The sequence below is a fragment of the Stegostoma tigrinum genome, chromosome 36, assembly GCF_030684315.1.
Source record: "Stegostoma tigrinum isolate sSteTig4 chromosome 36, sSteTig4.hap1, whole genome shotgun sequence".
Taxonomy (NCBI): Eukaryota; Metazoa; Chordata; class Chondrichthyes; order Orectolobiformes; family Stegostomatidae; genus Stegostoma; species Stegostoma tigrinum.
The window spans coordinates 1,427,048-1,444,623 of NC_081389.1; the positions used below are offsets into that span (position 1 = coordinate 1,427,048).

At 43.9% G+C, this 17,576-nt stretch overlaps 1 protein-coding gene across 1 annotated transcript in view; it reads left to right on the forward strand.

Moving 5' to 3' along the window:
- The window catches only part of LOC125446894 (SH2 domain-containing protein 7-like), a 50,557-nt gene that overhangs the window by 19,704 nt on the left and 13,277 nt on the right, over window positions 1-17,576 (forward strand). The gene's annotated exons all lie outside the window — the stretch shown is intronic.

The following is a 17,576-nucleotide window of genomic DNA, read 5'->3' on the forward strand; positions in this document are numbered from 1 at the left end:
ATCTACAGGCCCAAGTGGTAATCCTAGCAGCTGCCAGAGAAAGTTCCATAATTGACGTTGAGGGCAGATTATCTGTGGGCCTTCTCACCCAGAGCTAAATTCTAGTGGAGGCTGAGGGGGTGGGGGAATGATGTTATCTCCTGGCTGAATTAAATGGACCACCCTCCTCCTCCCACTTCAGGGCGCGGTAGTTTCGAGTTGAGTAAGATGGTCAAATATTTTAAAAGAACATAATAGGAGGCTGAGATAACAAGGTGTAGAGCTGGATGAACACAACAGGCCAAGCAGCATCAGAGCAGCAGGAAAGCTGACGTTTTGGGTCTAGACCCTTCTTCAGAAAAATAATGGATGGCTGATGTGTAAATCAGTATGTGGCTCTCCGTTGACCCACTGACACACTGAGCGCTCACCTCAATCAATCACCTTCCTCAGTAAGAAGATGTCTGTTGGTGAGATGTCTGTTCCATTGACAGTGTGGAAGGCCCCAACACAGCTAACTAACATTTAAACACCTACATCTTCAAGTAAAAACCCAATTTAAAAAAAATACTAAAACTCACTCAGTGTTCGTGTTACTCAGCTGTTCCTTTTCATTCAGTTTTATTTTTCAGAAAATATTAAAAAAATTAATTAGAATTAATTTCCATGTCACAGTTGGCATTGCAGACGTTGTATTCTTTTTTTAAGTACGAATAATCTGGCTGTGATCTTCAGGTAAACTCATCAAATTTTACACACATCATGTGACCATTCCACAACTCTATTCTGCATTTCCTTTGTAAATGTTTTCTCTTCAGACTCTCGGTAATCCAACTAATGTTTTCTGTTGTAGAATGGCCAATCCCCTAACGTAGATGATAGACAGAAGTTGGCAGTACTAAGGCTATGTACAAGATGTACTGCAGCAACTTACCAAGGCACCCTCAACAGTATCTTCCAAAGCAATTCCATCTAAAAGGCAGCAGATACACAGGATCACCACCAATTGCAAGCCACTTGTAGCCCTCCAAGTCATTTTCCAAATACTACTGGAGCTGTAGGCAATCCACTCCTGAAAGTGCACAAATTGGACAAAAATAGGAATGGCATGATGGCTCAGTGGTTAGCCCTGCTGCCTTGGAATACCATGGACCTGTGTTCAATTCCAGTTTTGGATGAATGTCTGTACGGACTTTGCACATTCTCCCTGTGTCTGTGTGAGTTTCCTCCGGGTGCTCGGGTTTCCTCCCACAGTCCAAAGATGTGCAGGTTAGGTGGATTGGCCATGGGAAATTTCCCATAGTGTCCAGTGTTATGCGGGCTAGGTGGATTAGCCATGGGCAATACAGAAATGGGTTAGGGGGATGGGTGTGGGGTGTGATGATGTTCAGAGGGTCAATGCAAACTCAATGGGCCAAATGGCCTCTTTCTGCAATGCAGGGGTTTTATGATTGAAGAATAAATGCTCACAGAAGTGACCAATCAGAGAAAAAGCTGACCCCATAAGTAGAAGAACAAGGAGATGATTTTCATGGTGAATGCTCTTCAGTTGCTGCAAAGAGAGTCTCTAGGCAGCCTATCAGCAATAAATAAATAGGTTGATTGACAGGAAACCAAGAGTAATGGTCAGTGGATATTTTTCAGGCTGGAGGAAGGTTTGTGGTAGAGTTTCCTGGAGGTCAATATTAGGACCCTTGTTTTTCCTGATATATATTAATGACCTGGATTTTGGTGTGACAGTTTCAAAGTTTGCAGATGACAATAAACCTGGAAGAATTGTAAGCTGTTAGGAAGACAGTGTGGAACTTTGGAAGGACATTGACAAATTGGTAGAGTGGGCAAGTGGTGACAGATGTGGTTCAAAGCAGAGAAGTTGAGGTGATGCACTTTGGTTGGAAGAACATTGAAAGACAAGAAAAAAATAAGGGCTACAATCCAAAAGGGAATGCAGGAGCAGTGGGACCTGGATATCTACATGTACAGATCATTGAAGGTGGCAGGACCACCTTCAGAAGAGGGCAGTTAGTAAAGCATACAGTATTCTTGGTTTAATTACCAGAGACATAGAGTACAAAAGTAGGGAGGTGATGTTGTGTCGATTAGATAGGAGAAACTTTTCCCACTTGTAAAAGGAACAAAAGCAAGAGGGTATAGATTTAATGTGATCTGCAAAAGCAGCAAGGATGAAGTGAGGAAATGCTTTTCACACAGTGAATAAAAAGGGCATGGAATTCACTGGCTGGAAACAATGGAGACAGATTCAGTTTAGGCATTCAAGAGGGCATTGAATGATTATTTGGGCAAAATAATGAACAAATGTGTGGGGAAAAGAACAGTAGGCAAGCACAAGGTAATGATGCTATTTAATGAGCCAGTACAGACCCAATGGACTGAATAGCTTCTTTCTGTACCATAACAACTCTGTTTCTGAGATGTCAGGATGGTGAGTAGCTTTGAGGAGGGGAATTTGCAGATCGTGGTATTCCCAAGGATCTGCTGCACTTGTACTTCTAGACGGAAGTGGGCATAGGTTTGGACCGTGCTGCCTGATGATCTTAGGTGAATTTGGCAGTGGGGCACTCAGTGATGAATATGCCATTGAATGTCAACAGGTGATTATTAGCTTCTCTCTTGTTGGAGATGGTCATTGCCTGGTGTTTGTGTGATATGAGTTATTTGCCACTTGTCAGGCCAAACCCGAGTATTGCTGCAGTCAGACATAGACTGCTTCAGTATCTGAGGAATTGCGATGGTGCCGAACATTGTGAAATTGCTGGTGAACATCCCCACTTCAGACCTGATAATAGAGTGAAGGTCATTGATGATGCAGCTGAAGATGGTTGGGGCTAGACTGGAGGAAGTCCTGCAGAGATGACCTGGAACTGAGATGACTGACCTCCACAACCACAACCATCTTCCCATGTACGAGATAGAGGATCATACTGAACCGTGGAGCATGTGCAATGAATTGAATGGTTCTTGTGTTTTACACATTTAGAGAGTTGCTGGATCAGCATACCTTCTACGCAGAGTTTGGTGAAGACACTCAACCAGCAGAGAGATTTCCCACTGAATGCAATTGATTCTACATTTGCTAGTGCTACTTGTGCTTGTGTTACATTCAATTAACTATAGCAATGCTGTCAAGGAGGAGGTGATGCCAGACTATTAGTTTAGAAACTCAGTTAATATACTGGAGACCCGAGTTGAAGCAGTACTACTGATTGAGCCGGTGAGGTCCTAAAGGACATATCCGCCACAGACCCAGTCTAACAACTGGTGAGGAAAAGAACAAGAGGGAAAAACATACTAGACTTCATCCATACCAAACTACCAGCTGCAGTTACGTATGTCCATGACGGTATCAGTAAGAGTGACCATTGCACAGTCCTTGTGGAGATGAAGTCCTGTGTTTGCATTGAGAATAACCTCCATCATATTGTGTGGCACTATCACCGTGCTAGATGGGACAGACTTCGTACAGACCTAGCAACTCAAGCCTGGGCATCCATGAGCCGCTGTGAGTCATCAACAGCAGAATTGTACTCCAGCACAATTTGTAACCTCATGGCCTTATATCCCCCATTCAACCATTCTCATCAAGCCCGGGGAACACTCCTGTTCACTGGAGGTTGCAGGAAGGCATGTCAGAAGCAGTACCAGCCATACCTGAAGGTAAAGTGTCAACCTGCTGAAGCTACCAAACAAGACTACTTGCACTCCAAACTGCATAAACAGCAAGTAATAGGCAGAGCTAAACCATCCCACAACCAATGGATCTAAGCTCTGCAGTCTTGCCACATCAGTCATGAATGGTGGTGGATAATTACACAACTCACTGGAGGTGGAGGCTGCACAAATATTCCCATCCTCAATGATGGAATAGCCCAGCATATCAGTGCAAAAGAGAAGACTGAAGCGTTCGTAGGAATTTTCATCCAGAAATGCCAATTGGGTGCGTTTATGCCAGCCTCCTCCAGTGCTTCCCAGCAATAGAAACATCAGTCTTCAAACAATTCGATTCACTCCACATAATACAAGAATCAGTTCGAGACACTGGACATTGCAAAGGCTATGGCCCCTGACAACATTCCAGCAATGCTACTGAAGACTTCTACTCCAGAACTTACCAGTCTCCTAGCCAAGCTCTTCCAATACAGTTCCAACACTGGCATGTACCCAACAATGTGGAAAATTGCCCAGGTATGTCCTGTAAAAGCAAGTCAAATCCAACCTGGCCAATAACCGCCCCATCAGTCTACTCTCAAACATCAGTAAAATGATGGAAGGTATCATCAACAGTGCTATTAAGCAGCACCTACTCAGCAATAACCTGCTCAGTGACGCCCACTTTGGGTTCTGCCAGGGCCACTCAGTTCCTGACCTCATTACAGCCTTGGTTCAAACTTGTAGAAAAGACCTGAAGTCCAGAGATGAGGTCAGAGTGACAGCCCTTGATATCAAAGCTGTATTCGAAAGAGTGTGGCATCAAGGAGCACGAGCAAAACTGGAATCAATGGGTATTGGGGGCAAACTCTCTGGTGGTTGGAGTTATACCTGACACATAGGAAGATGGCTGTGGTTGTGGAGGGTCTGTTATCTCCACTCCAGGCCATCTCTGCAAGAGCTCCTCAGGGTAGTGTCTTAGGCCCAACCATCTTCAGCTGCTTCCTCAATGACCGTCCCTCCAATATAAAATCTGAAGTGGGGATGTTCGCTGATAATTGCAACTGTTCTGCATCATTTGCAACTCCTCACATATGAAAGTAGTTTGTGTTCAAATGCAACAAGATCTGGACAGTATCCAGCCTTGGCTTGACAAGTGGCAAGTAACATTCACACCAAAAAAATGGCAGGCTATGACCATCACCAATTACAGACAATATTGCCACTTGACATTCAATGGTGTTACCATCACTGAATGCCCCACTGTCAACATCCTGGGGGTTATTGTTGACCAGAATCTCAACTGGACTCACTACATAAACACTGTGCCTACAAGAGCAGGCCAGAAGCTGGGAATACTGTGGTGAGTAAATCATCTCCTGACTCCTCAAAGCCTGTCCACCCTCTGCAAGGCACAAGCCAGGAGAGTCCAAGATAATAAAATGTGAGGCTGGATGAACACAGCAGGCCAAGCAGCATCTCAGGAGCACAAAAGCTGACGTTTCGGGCCTAGACCCTTCATCAGAGAGCTCCTGAGATGCTGCTTGGCCTGCTGTGTTCATCCAGCCTCACATTTTATTATCTTGGAATCTCCAGCATCTGCAGTTCCCATTATCTCTCACAAGCCAGGAGAGTGATGGAATACTCCCCACTTGCCTGATTGTGTGCAGCCCCAACAACACTCAGGTAGCTTGACATCATCCAGGACAAAGCAGCCCACTTGACTGGCACTACATCCACAAGCATCCATTCTCTACACCACCAAGACTCAGTAGCAGCAGTGTGCACTGTCTACAAGATGCACTGCAGAAATTCACCAAAGATCATCAGACAGCACCTTCAAAACCCACAATCACTTCAATCTTGAAGGACAAGGGCAGCAGGTACATGAAAACACTGCCACGTGCAAATTCTCCTCTAAGCCACTCACCATTCTGACTTGGAAATACATCACTGTTCCTTCACTGTCACTGGGTTAAAATCCTGGAATTCTCTCCCTAATGGCATTTGTGGGTGACCTACGAAGGAGGACTGCAGTTGTTCAAGAAGGCAGCTCACCACCAGCTTCTCAAGAGCAACTAGGGACGGGCAATGAATGCTGGTGATGCCCACATGCCACAATTGAATTTAAAAATATCACTCTCGCCTCACCTTTGGCATTCAGCTCTTCGGTCCATGTTTGGCCTAAGTCTGTAGAGGTCAGGAGCTGAAAGGCCCTGATAGAACCCAAACTGAGCATCAGAGTGCAGGTTGTTGCTAAGAAAGTGCTTACTTGTTAATAAGAACTGTTGATGACCCCTTCTATCAATTTACTGATGATTAAAATTGGATTGATGAGGCCGTAATTAGCCAGGCTGCATTTGCCTGGTTAAAACGCACATGAGCAATAGAAACACATCAATTTTTTTAATATTCTATCAGAGTTGTATTTGATGTGATAGCTTTCCACGTGTACAAAAGTGTGCCAAAAACTTTTGTGCACTTATTCCTGTTTCTTTATAATCAATTCATATTGATTTCTGTGGATCTAAGGACTATCGTTGAGGAAATCAATGATTTTCTTGTGTCATGGTTTTAAGTTTAGTGGAGAGTTAATAATTGAAACATTAATAAATCTGTCTCTGTGTGAGTCCAAATATGCCACATGTTCAATCAAACACATCGTTACTTGCTGTTGGCATCACCAAATAAAGGAATCAGTGAGAATGAAAAAGTACCCCCTGAAAATCAACAAGTGACCCTAAAAAAAATCTCAAGAGGAACTCGTGACAGAAAGTATTTCTATGCCTTTTCAAAATCCTGAACTGCTACCCTTAATGGCATTGTAGGTATAAACTGCACCTCATGTACTACAGCAGTTCAAGACGGCAGCTCCCACCATCTTCTCAAGGCGCAATTAGGGATGGGCTAAGATAAACCATTTGGGCCAAGTACCCTGTTTCTGTGCTGTAGTTCCGTACTTTTTTGATGTATGAAGCCTCTGGCCAGGTCACATCTATGGTAAGGGAAACAGGTAACATTTCAGGCTGACGTTACTTTGCCACAACTACCCTGCGACATTAAAGAGAAGAACAAGCAGGATTTCCAGCACTTTCTCTTTTCATTTCAGATTTCCAGCGTTTGCTGTATTTTACATCATAACACTGTCGCTAGCTAGGCGGTTTGTGTCAGTTACCTTGTCGTTTCCACTCTGCGGCAGGAAACTACAAGCTGGAGAAAGCCCTTCTTTCCTCCCAGCTGTCTGTTGTTATCAGTTAGAATGATCACCAGTGTGGGTAGTAACCTAGGGTAACGTGAGGCCTTTGCTGTTTTCCCTGTAAATGGAAATAACTACTGTTGACGACAGATGTCACATAAAACATGCCATCGAGCTTCTTGAGCCTCAGTCGCTCCTCCAGCCGTGTGTTGGTGTACAGGTATATATTTTTCAGCATCAATGAAAGGCAACTGCAAATTAATGCAATACTGGGCCAGTCGAGGTAGGTTCAACAGTTTATCCAGTGCTGCTCCTTACCTTTCTGCTCTATTCTTGCAAGCTATCAGAACAGTGGTTACATATTCCTTTGTCAGAGTGAGCTTGCATTTTGGAATTCTTATTTTTCACACCAGTATTGTGGTCAGGGAAACACTCAATGAGATTAATCGAGATATATGAGAGAGACCTTCAGGAGAGATTGTTTTTTGATGCACCCAGTTGTTGTCTGACAGAGTGGTGAAAACAGATTGCATCATTTCTGTCAACGGGAAATCACATAGCCATGAAGGAGATTGGTGCTGGGATCTGAAGAAAGAGCAGGGAAATGTAGCACAGAAACTGTTGGCTGAATGGCTTCCTTCATTTAAAACTTTAATTCATTTATGTTGTATGGGCATCACTGGCTAATGCCATTTATTGCCTGTCCATAGTTGTTCTTTAAAAGGTCGTGGTGAGCTGCTTTGAATTGCTGCGATCTGTACTGAGATTCCCTCCTTAATGGTATTGTGAGTGTGTTCCAGGAGTTAGAGCCAGTGATACTAAAGGAATGGTGATTAAAATATATATATATGTGTGTGTTTATATATAGATCAGGATGGGGAGTGGTTTGGAGGAGAGCTTGAAGAGGTGGCATTCCCATGTATCTACTGTCCTTTTCCTTCTAGATGGAACTGGGTGTGGATTTGGAAGGTGCCTTGGTAAATTTCTGTGCTTCATTTGATAGATAGTACACATTGTTGCTACTGAGCATCAGTGATGGAGGAAATGGATGCTTATGGATGTGATGCAAGTCAAGTGGCTTCTTTGTCCTGGATGGTGACCAGCTTCTTGTGTGTTGTTGGGGCTGCACTCATCCAGGCAAGTGGGGAGTATTCCATCACATTCTTGCCTTGTAAATGGTACACCAACTTTGGGGAGTCAGAGGTGTGTAAGACTCCTGGCTCTCATGTGAAATGATAAAAATAAATTCTCACTGAAGTGAAAAGCTCCTGGATCCTATTGTGGCTCCTAAGTCAACTCATTATAATCGGCAAAAAAAACTAGGGCAACAGGAAGGCATTAATCGAGGCAGTGTTCAGTGCAACGTTTGCAGAACCTGTTTGGCACTGCAGTGGCTAAACACCTCTCTTGCAGACATGTAGGCTCACACACAGCATGTAAGATTAAATTTAAGAATCACATGGGACATAGAAACTTAAAAACTTAGGAAGAAAACAGAAAATAGGAGCAGTTGTAGGCCATTCAGCCCATCATGCCCACTCCACCATTCAAGATGATCATGGCTGATTTTCTGTCTTACAGCCATACTCCCTTTCTCTCCCCAGATCCCTAGACACGTTACCCACCAGAAATCTATTTCTTTTTTAAGTGTATTCAGTGACTTGGCTTCCACAGTATTCTGTAGGAAAGAATTCCACAGGTTCATCACCCTCTGAGTGAAGATATTTCTTTTGTTTCAACTCAAAATAGCCAACTGTGTATTTTGAAATCATGACCCCTTGTTCTGGATCTCCCCTGCCCCCCAGGCAGAGGGCGACACCATCCCTGAATCTAGTATATCCAGACCTGATGTAGCTTTTTGACTACATTTCTATGTAGTTTATTTTCTTCAGTTGGAGAAATTCTAATTATTTCAATGCAGTTTACTCTCTGACTCCTTGATCCTCATTTCCCCTGTGCCACTGAGAGGCTGGCAGGGTTGAAAACTGACCCTCCATCTGAAGATGGGTCTAGGAAGAATTTGTGAAGCCTGAGGATGCCTTGGAACATGTTCCCATCGGGAAGATGCCTACTCTCCATTTCAAAATGCATGAACTTTGGGATCCTGGTGTCTGGTTGGTTTACAACTATGGAATCCTTTGTCAGGTCCCAAAGGAACAATTGGTACTTTCAATCTCAGTGGGTTTACTGTTGTTTGGTAAGTCGGTGAGTTTTAAGGGATTGGCATACAGATAGGGAAGTGGAACTGAGGTCCAGATCAATCATACAAGCTGAAGAGTATGGTTGAATGGCTTCTTTGTGTTTCAAAATCACAGAACAGTTACAGCACAGAAGGAGGCCATTCAGTCTGTGTCATATCTCCACAATCTCCTGGTGCCACTTCCCTGACTTTTTTTCCTCCTCCGGTAATAACCCAATTTCCAATTGAATGCCTCAATTGAACCTGCCTTCCCACACTTTTAGACAGTGTATTTCAGATCCCAGCCACTTGCTGTGTGAAAAGATGTTTCTTGATGTCACCATCACTTCTTTTGCCAATTATCTTAAATTCATGTTCTCTCATTCTTGACTCTTTCACCAACGGCAACAGTGACTCTTTCTGTATTCTGTCCAAAACCTTCATGATTTTGAACACTTCAATCAAATATTCTCCCAGTCTTCTCTTCTCCAATAAAATGGTCCCAACTTCTCCAATCCATCTTTGTAATAAAGTACCTCATCTCTGAGATAAGTATTACATAGAACATAGAACATTGAAAAGTACAGCACAGTACAGGCCCTTTGGCCCACGATGTTGTGCCGTGGAGTAATCCTAATCGAAAATAAAATAATGACAATAAAAAGGTGACAAAGATGTTCACTTGGAAAACTAGCCAGAGAGGACACAGGAAGTTGCAGAGTCCATTCCAAACTTCATTTCATTTCAGCTTCACAGATCAACAAAATAAAGCAGTAGCAGGGCCAGGAATTTAATCGTCTCCCAGAGCTTCAGTGTGTTTAAACTATCACCCTCAGCTTGATTTCCTGAGGTTCTAACAGGCTCCCACAAAAACTTGATACTGTGGTTATTTTGTCGCTGAGCTATACTGAAGGGTTACAGATGGCTGGTGTACACTGGGGATACTTTCAGATATGCTGGAGTATACTGTGGGGATTTACAGATGTACTGGGGTATACAGGGGAGAGTAGCACATGTGCTGGAATATACTGGTGTTAAAGAGGAATAAGTTAGCAGAGAGAGAGAAAAAAAGCTGACCAAAAGTTTTGTCAAAATAAAATCAGAGATGCAATCTTTTCTTACTGTGGGATTAAAGAGAACATGAAGCTATGCATCAGCAAGCAAAGATTGTAGAAGGTGACTGATAACTGTATCTTCTGAACGGTCGTGGCTGAGTATACCCAGTGCTGGTGAACTCATTGGCACACTTTTTCCACCTCAGACAATGTGTGGTACAGCCAACCTTTATTCCAGTCATCACCTCTGATCTTCATGCAACCTCAACTCTCGGTGGCTCAGGAGAAAAGGACTCATAACTTCTCCAAATCAAAAGGGATCTGGCCTTATCTCAAGTTTCCACAGTTAAAGGTCAGTATGCCATAGTCTCTCTCTGTTCTGTAGATAAGCTTAAGGATTTGTGCATATCTGCTCAAAGGTAAACATTCTAGATTTCAAAACTTAACCTTTTAGATGAAATTGATATTCATTATAAAGCAGAAGACTGTTCAACCCATGGGGCTTGTACTAGCTTTTTGCCAGTGAAACCCAGTATTATTTACAGTTGTTCCATTTTCTATGTGTTCCAAGGATGCTTTACAATGTTGATCTCATCTTCAAAAGGTGCAAGGCTGTCTTGCCAACCATGCACTGTGAATTCATTGTATAATTCCTCTTGATCTCTTTCCCACTTACTCTATGCGTTCCATGGCTACAGGGAACTTCTTCCTCTCACAGAACTTTGGCTGATTTCAAAAACTTTAAATTTATCGCCTTCTGCGATTCTATGAGTTCAAACTGGAATCTTCAGCTGTGAATCTGACCATTTATTGCATATTTTGGGCCTCACTTAACGCTAACCTTCTCTTCTGTGTCCATCCTTGAACTTTTTTAGCTCCTGCTGTGGGCAAGCCATTGTCTAGTCAAATATTCAGGATGATGTGTAGTTAATAAAACTCGCAGCCTTATTGTTAAAAAGCAGCAGCAAAGATCACTAATAGATATTTAAACTAGCAACTCTATAGCTGCACTTATTTTGGTAACTCCAGTTTGGTTTGTAATTTTACGTCTGTAGTCTAAAAACTGGGAACAGGAGTAGGGCTATTTCAACCCTTTGAGACTGTTCTGCCTGCTGCGTTGGATGATTTTTGATCTGTATCTACCCAACTTTGCTCCTCAAATTCCTGAACATCTTTAGCAAATGAAAATCTGTCAGCCTCCACTTTGGAATTTGTATCTCCACCTTTCTGACCTCTGGGGGAGAGAATTCCAGACCTTTTTTTCTGTATGAAGAAAGTCTTTCCTTACATTAGTCTGAAGGAGTCTAATTTTATCTTGGTGCTTGTGGTGACCCCACCCTCAGTTTTCTCTTCATATCTTTTACAAGTCTTCATCTGTTTTCTCATCAGTCCTTTTCCATTTCTTGTCACATGACCCAAGAACATTTCCTGCTGCAGTCATCACTCATTTTGACCTTCTCCTCATTTGATGAGATGATTGTTTTGCGGAGAGGTGGACAGGGCTATTTAATGTTTCAGTTGTTTCAGCTGAAAAACAGCCTGAAAACACCCTGAATTCGCATCTTTTTTAGCTCAACACTGGATGAAGAGGTAAGTTGGGAGGAACCTACAACTAAATAGCACCTGGCACTATTTTAGGACTTTCTAAAATGTCATACAGCCAATGAAACATTTCTGAGGATCATTACCGAGGTGTAGCATATTGTTGCATTTGGAAACAGATCAGCCAAGCTCCCACAAACAGCAATTTGGTGCGTCAGTCACTTTAGTTAATGGGGAAATATTGTGCAGGGTACTGTAGATATCTCCCCAGTTCATCTTCCAAATAGTGTCTTGTAATCTTTTACACCTACCCAAGAGGGTAGATAAGGTCACAACGAGAACCTTTGACTGTAGTACTCCCTCAATACTATACACTGTCAGAGAATCAGTATTGAGGGAGTAAAGTGACTGACGCACCAAATTGCTGTTTGTGGGAGCTTGGCTGATCTGTTTCCAAATGCAACAATATGCTACACCTCGGTAATGATCCTCAGAAATGTTTCATTGGCTGTATGACATTTTGTCAAACATTAAGATTGACAAGTCGCCAGGCCCGGACCAGATTTGTCCTCGGCTGCTTTGGGAAGCGAGAAATGCAATTGCTTCGCCACTTGCGAAGATCTTTGCATCCTCGCTGTCCACTGGAGTCGTACCTGAGGACTGGAGAGAGGCAAATGTAATTCCTCTCTTCAAGGAAGGAAATAGGGAAATCCCCGGCAATTATAGACCGGTAAGTCTCACGTCTGTCGTCTGCAAGGTGTTAGAAAGGATTCTGAGGGATAAGATTTATGACCATCTGGAAGAGCATGGCTTGATCAAATACAGTCAACACGGCTTTGTGAGGGGTAGGTCATGCCTTACAAACCTTATCGAGTTTTTTGAGGATGTGACTAGAAAAGTTGATGAGGGTCGAGCTGTGGATGTGGTGTATATGGACTTCAGTAAGGCATTTGATAAGGTTCCCCATGGTAGGCTCATTCAGAAGGTCAGGAGGAATGGGATACAGGGGAACTTAGCTGCTTGGATACAGAATTGGCTGGCCAACAGAAGACAGCGAGTGGTAGTAGAAGGAAAATATTCTGCCTGGAAGTCAGTGGTGAGTGGGGTTCCACAGGGCTCTGTCCTTGGGCCTCTACTGTTTGTAATTTTTATTAATGACTTGGATGAGGGGATTGAAGGATGGGTCAGCAAGTTTGCAGATGACACAAAGGTCGGAGGTGTCGTTGACAGTGTAGAGGGCTGTTGTAGGCTGCAGCGGGACATTGACAGGATGCAGAGATGGGCTGAGAGGTGGCAGATGGAGTTCAACCTGGATAAATGCGAGGTGATGCATTTTGGAAGGTCGAATTTGAAAGCTGAGTACAGGATTAAGGATAGGATTCTTGGCAGCGTGGAGGAACAGAGGGATCTTGGTGTGCAGATACATAGATCCCTTAAAATGGCCACCCAAGTGGACAGGGTTGTTAAGAAAGCATATGGTGTTTTGGCTTTCATTAACAGGGGGATTGAGTTTAAGAGTCGTGAGATCTTGTTGCAGCTCTATAAAACTTTGGTTAGACCGCACTTGGAATACTGCGTCCAGTTCTGGGCGCCCTATTATAGGAAAGATGTGGATGCTTTGGAGAGAGTTCAGAGGAGGTTTACCAGGATGCTGCCTGGACTGGAGGGCTTATCTTATGAAGAGAGGTTGACTGAGCTCGGTCTCTTTTCATTGGAGAAAAGGAGGAGGAGAGGGGACCTAATTGAGGTATACAAGATAATAAGAGGCATAGATAGAGTTGATAGCCAGAGACTATTTCCCAGGGCAGAAATGGCTAGCACGAGGGGTCATAGTTTTAAGATGGTTGGTGGAAAGTATAGAGGGGATGTCAGAGGCAGGTTCTTTACGCAGAGAGTTGTGAGAGCATGGAATGCGTTGCCAGCAGCAGTTGTGGAAGCAAGGTCATTGGGGTCATTTAAGAGACTGCTGGACATGTATATGGTCACAGAAATTTGAGGGTGCATACATGAGGATCAATGGTCGGCACAACATTGTGGGCCGAAGGGCCTGTTCTGTGCTGTACTGTTCTATGTTCTATGTTCTATGTTCTATGAGGGAATACCACATTGTGGGAGGATCAGTACTGACGGAGCACTGCATTGTCAGAGGGTCTGTACTGAGGGTCTGCTGCACTGTCGGAGGTTTGGTACTAAAAGAGGACCATAAGGGATGTTGTTATTTCGTGACTGTGAACTGAAGTGGAACCTTTGCAACGTTTTGAGCAGTGAGGATAAGTAATGCAATGTTTTAATTTGTAGGAAACTGAAAATGTTCTGACAGGAATCACACAAAATGTAAGACGCAAAAAAAGGCTATTCAGCCTGTGATGTCTGTGTTAGCCAGTGAAGAAATAACTAGGCTAATCCAACCTCCTGCACTTGGTTTGTACCTCTGAAAGAGTGTTGCACTGTTGGAGGGTCCTGAGGATTGTTGTTACTTCAAGAGTGTCATTGATAAGGCACCTTGACTATATCGAAGTGGAGACATCGCAATGTTTCAAGCAGTGAGGATAAACGGTGCAGTTTTTTAATTTGTGTGAAACCAAAGTATAGATCACAGCTCTTCGCAAATACACCCAGATGTTTTGTAAAAGTGCTGAGGGTTTCTATCCCTCACCCGCCTTCACAACCTCTAACCCCCAACAGCCTTTCAGGCTGTGAGTTCAGACCCCAACCACCCTCTGGGTGAATTGTTGTTTCCTAATCTCCCCTCACTGAAATGGAACTTGCCAGGATTGCTATGATTTCCCACAGACGCCATCTGGATAGTGTAACTGCCACTTTAACTGAAAAATGTTAAACTGAACTGAGTCACAGTGTGTTGTTTCCCACATGCTGGGACACAAGGAGAGAGCTGGATTAACAAGAGTTTTTGGATTCTTGGTAATATTTAAAGCAGTCGAGTAGAGAAAAAAGTACCCTTTATCCTGTTCAGATGACATCATTCTTGTTCTCCTGATCGCTGATCATTTGAATAATGGTTGCTTTCACAAACAGAAAGTTTCCAACAGCATACATGTATTTCCAACTTGTTTTTGTGTATTTGCATATTATTTGTGGAATTGTACTCTTCCCCTTTGTGACCTGTGAAGAATTTTGCATGGGGTACAGTTCTGGATGTGAGTTTGCTCGCTGAGCTGGAAGGTTAGTTTTCAGACATTTCGTCACCATTCTAGGTAACATCATCAGTGAGCCTCCAACGAAGCGCTGGTGTTATGTCCCGCTTTCTATTTATCTGTTTAGGTTTCCTTGGGTTGCTGATGTCATTGCCTGCGTTGGTGATGTCATTTCCTGTTCTTTTTCTCAGAGGATGGTAGATTGGCTCCAAATCAATGTGTTTGTTGATGGAGTTCCGGTTGGAATGCCATGCTTCTAGGAATTCTCGTGTGTGGTTCTGTTTGGTTTGTCCTAGGATGGATGTGTTGTCCCAATCAAAGTGGTGTCCTTCCTCATCTGTATGTAAGGATACTAGTGGTAGTGGGTCATGTCGTTTTGTGGCTAGTTGATGTTCATGTATCCTGGTGGCTAGCTTCCTGCCTGTTTGCCCGATGTAGTGTTTGTCACAGTTCTTGCAAGGTATTTTGTAGATGACGTTCGTTTTGCTTGTTGTCTGTATAGGGTCTTTTAAGTTCATTAGCTGCTGTTTTAGTGTGTTGGTAGCTAATGAACTTAATTAGTTAATGTCATTTACAAAATACCTTGCAAGAACTGTGACAAACACTACATCGGGCAAACAGGCAGGAAGCTAGCCACCAGGATACATGATCATCAACTAGTCACAAAACGACATGACCCACTACCACTAGGATCCTTACGTACAGATGAGGAAGGACACCACTTTGATTGGGACAACACATTCATGCTAGGGCAAACCAAACAGAGACACGCACGAGAATTCCTAGAAGCATGGCATTCCAACCGGAACTCCATCAACAAACACATTGATTTGGAGCCAATCTACCATCCTCTGAGAAAAAGAACAGGAAATGACATCACCAACACAGGAAATGACATCAGCAACCCAAGGAAACCTAAACAGATAAATAGAAAGCGGGACATAACACCAGCGCTTCGTCGGAGGCTCACTGATGATGTTACCTAGAATGGTGACGAAATGTCTGAAAACTAACCTTCCAGCTCAGCGAGCAAACTCCAATCCAGAACCTCAACCTGAGCTACAAATCTTCTCAATGGGGTACAGTAATTAGCAGAGGGATCATAATGGACTGTGAGCTCCCCTCCTGCTGCAGGTTGGTCATTGACCTCTCAGGTGGGTGAGAGTGATTATCCCATGGGACATTCAGCCAGTTGCTCAAACATCTGGAATACTTTCCCCATTTGTTTATCTCAAAAAAAGCCAAATTCCTCCCTTGTGACACATTACAAATAGCCCAGCTCCCTCCCACCTCTACAATGGCCAACAAAACCTGATGGGATAAGATAAAATATTTATCCACCACCCACCACCAATGACAGGACCTCCTCAGAGCCACAGGCTTCGGACTACACAAGCTCTATAGTAACCAGTCCTCCCAACTCTTTTATACTGCCAACTGGGGCGACGGTTGTTGTCAAGGGGCTAGCATTCTTTAAGGGCCCAGAAACAATAAGTCGTTAATTCAAGGAAATTCAACAAATTAAATCAAGTTTTGTTCATGTATCCATCATGTGCTCTAGCATAATCGTGGACACCACCAACTCCATCTCCAGGAAGACCAGGCTGTGGATGTGGGTCAGAGTCAGCAGTCAATCAATTTGGATTCCATGTGGTCTGGTCATCTGGTATGGATGCCTTACCCTTCCCTGTCACTGTCCCTCTGACACCAAGTAGCCAAAGGTCAGGAGCAGGGGAGTGAAAGGCAGCTAAACACCAGGTCCAGGGACTGGGAGCAGGGCCTCAGCAGTGACCTCTATCCCTGCCTAACCACAACAGTCCTGCCACTGCCACCAGAATCTGGGATCCAGGTCCTTGGGCCCTGATGTACACCCTACCTCAGGCCTAGGCCAACACTGCAGCTAACAAGGTGTGGAGCTGGATGAATACAGCAGGCCAAGCAGCGTCTTAGAAGCAGGAAAGCTGACATTTCAGGCACAGGCCCTTAATCAGAAATTTTTTCTCAGCAGTGATTTTCCCAGAACCAGTGATCGGAGGGAAGGGGGGCCATCAATAATCGATTGGATAATCGGTTCACAAAGTGGAGGCCCAATAGGAGGACTTCAGCCTGGTGAAATAACTCCATGAAGGCTGGTACCCCATCACCAAGTCACCCTTTAGTTACATGGGCATAGTACTTGACATTGGTCTGGCTTCCTCAGAGCCGGATCTGAATGAACAGAACCTTTGACGTTCCATTTTTATCTGTCGGCTCCCCGAATTAGGCCAAGTTAACAGCCCTAGTCAGGGAACTCCTATTCTGTTGAGATCCACCTAGCTGACTTCATTACATTCGCTACAGAAGGAATAATAGTATCCTTTGCAGTGGAGAGTAAGGGCACCCCTCCCTTCTGCAGGCTTGTCTGTAGCTATTGCAGAGTGTGGAGAGGACTGTAGAGAATGCCTGGCCCATGGCCAGCTGCTGAGAGACCCCCAACTGTGTAGAGGACATTCCACAATCACATCCTCCTTAGATTTCCTCACACCAATAACCTGAGCTTTGAGGCACTCTGGGTCCGGTGTAATTGAAGATGAGGTTTCTTTCGCATTTGCTCACAGGATGGTTGGTGTTGCTGAATGGGCCAGCATTTATTGCACATCCCTAGTTGCCTGGAGAAGATGGTGATGTGCAATTCCCTTTTAAAAGCATGTGTCTTCGCCTTGCAGCTTTGGTTCCTACTGTCCCTCAGTCTCTCAAAGCTTCCGCCCTCACCCTAAACTATCATCTCACCCACCCGCAACCTTCCTGATCTCCATCCCCAATAT